This window comes from Octopus bimaculoides, chromosome 9 (assembly GCF_046866305.1).
Source record: "Octopus bimaculoides isolate indiv1 chromosome 9, ASM4686630v1, whole genome shotgun sequence".
NCBI classification, from domain to species: Eukaryota; Metazoa; Mollusca; class Cephalopoda; order Octopoda; family Octopodidae; genus Octopus; species Octopus bimaculoides.
This window is the reverse complement of record NC_142936.1, coordinates 4,503,822-4,506,321: the sequence shown is the minus strand read 5'-3', so window position 1 is coordinate 4,506,321 and position 2,500 is coordinate 4,503,822. Positions and strand designations below refer to the sequence as shown.

At 37.9% G+C, this 2,500-nt stretch overlaps 1 protein-coding gene and 1 long non-coding RNA gene across 3 annotated transcripts in view; one reads left to right on the top strand and one right to left on the bottom strand.

Moving 5' to 3' along the window:
- The window catches only part of LOC149133971 (uncharacterized), a 14,456-nt gene that overhangs the window by 4,536 nt on the left and 7,420 nt on the right, over positions 1 to 2,500 (bottom strand). The window lies entirely within an intron of this gene.
- Positions 265 to 2,500, top strand: part of LOC106883289 (uncharacterized) — a 26,836-nt gene continuing 24,600 nt past the window's right edge. Inside the window, exon 1 of one of the 2 annotated variants that reach the window (XM_089357035.1) lies at positions 265 to 375. The gene's annotated coding sequence lies outside the window, so the exon portion shown is untranslated. The remainder of the gene's footprint in view (positions 376 to 2,500) is intronic. The other variant, XM_089357036.1, reaches the window with a different exon arrangement.

Below are 2,500 nucleotides of genomic sequence, written 5' to 3'. Positions count from 1 at the left end.
TAGTAATTACTTAAAGCAGGGATAATCCGCTAGCTACTCGCCGGGCCGAGTCAAATGAAAGTTACTTCGTAGTCATGGGGTCCCATGTTAACTAGTAGATTTGATGGTAAATGTGTGAAAAGCACAGAGTGAGAGAAGAAAGGGGAAACACATATTTGAAGAAATGATATATTGGACTGGTAAATGTGGGAGTGGGTAAAAATCTGAATTTGTTAAAGGAAGGAATACATACATGTACAATGTTCCTGCGCAAACAAACGAACAAACAAACAAACCCACACGCACACATGCGTGAATAAATATATCGTCACTCTTCAACTTCATTATTCAGTTCGACGTCGTAACTTCTGAATAGGCTGGTCACACGAGAAAAAGGTAAGACTGTAATACTTCTAATTTTTTTATTATTTTTAATTTGCTTTTTTAAGAAATCATTAAAAACTAGCGGGACCCGTGAATATTTCACAGAAATAATGGTAAATCCATTGCGTTATTTCTGAAAACTTTATCCCAAAAGCCTGAAAGCATAACCTGTGTTGTGTCTGTATGGAAAGATAGTCGCTCATCTGCCACTCATTGAGAAGTGAAAGAAATTGGAATACGATGATTACTTAATGTACTTTATGCACAATTTTATAGACTTGATACACAGAACTCATAGAATAAATATTCATTCCTATTTTTCCATTTTCTCTATAAGAAAAAAAACCAAATATTTCTCGCATATGATAGAGCTTTTAGTTAAATTGCTTATTTATGTCACGTGAATGAACTTACACCGAATTTCACTTATTCGCATGCATTAAGCGATAGGTATTACAAAAAGCTAAGTGCAATTAAAAAATAAACGCTTCATTATCCACGCTCTCTCTCTCTCTTTTTTCTTCGTCTTTTTCCTGAACCACCTGAAAGCGCTACCGGCAGGCTAAGTAACGTAACGACAAGCAGAATTACTTTAAGATTTTTCGGCTGCCAAATGTAGAAAGGATTACTTTTTGTTGGTATCGTCGTAGTATAATACAGTGATAAGAATGAGGTTAAACACGCTGTACTTAGTTTACATGACAAACTTTTGCTTTAAAAGACGTATCCAAACTTTCCATCAGCCAACTTTTCAATTTCAGTTACATACAAGAGACGGATTTGGCGATTTGTCTTTGATTTTAACTTCTATGTATAACTGACCTACCGAACTTGAAGGGCCGCAGATATCTTAATTTCCATACTGTAGTAGTAGTAGTAGTAGTAGTAGTAGTAGTAGTAGTGACGGCGGTAGCGGTAGAGTTGGAAGTGGTAGTAATAGTATAGGTGGTAGTGATGATGGAGGTTATCCTGCGGTGGTGGTGGTGTTGGTTGTGGTGGTGGTCATGGTGATGGTCGTAGTAGTGGTCGAGATAGTAGTGGTAGTAGTAGCAACAGTAGCATTGATGATGATGGCAATGGTGATGGTGGTGGTAGTATAGACGCTGCTAAGTTCTGATCGAGAAAATCTCTGCCGTAAAAGATGCCCAATCGGTGACAGTTCGTCTTTTGTATTCGATCCTAGTATTCCAAGGTTTACAATATATTCAATGTGCCCTACCTTGTTTATAGTATCAGGGTGTGAGATGAGGAGTGTTTTGTCTATTATTCCTCTCATAAAAGAAGGGAAAGAATCGAGATACAAAAGTTTGTTTGGCTTTATACATACATAGCTGCTCACAACCACAACCTGCCAGAAAGGAGGTGTGCGAAGAAATGAAAGATTAACACTAGAAAAGCATTAAAACGTCTGATGTCAAATAAGCTAGCGTCGAATCAGCGGCACCGAACAAGCGGCGCCAAAACGGCTGTGCCAAAGCGTCTTATGCCCGTTATGCACATCTTAATGTTAGGAAAACAAGATGGTAAGAAAAAATTTTTTTCATGTCACACGACACGTTTTTTTAAAATAAAAACTAATTGGAGAGTCAACGTGATCCTATATCGTTTACTTGTTTTACTCATTGGACTGCGACCAAGATCAGGCGCAGCCTTTAAGTGTTTAATCAACCTAATCGATCCAAGTACATTTTTTAACCTGGCAGTATTCTATCGGACTCTTTTTGCCGAACCAAAATGTTACGGGGACGTAAATGTAAACAAACCAACACCAGTTGTCAAGTTGTGGTGGAGAGATAAACACGGCACAAGCGCAAAGATACAAATAAGTATACATATATAAATAAATATATATATATACAATGGGTTTCTTTCAGTTTCCGTCTACTAAATGCGCTCACAGAGATTTGATCGGCTCATGACTAATGCAGAAGACATTTACCCAAGGTGTCAAACTGTGGGATTGAATCCAAAACCACATGGCAAATAATGAAGCTTCTTAACCACACATCCACACCATACTTTTGATGCTATTAGGGAGTGTGAAGCTATTATGTGGCTTATATGAACCCGTTACTAGACAACCCACCCCCACACATATTGCTAATATCATGGGGGATTAGTGTGGTTATAAGTAACA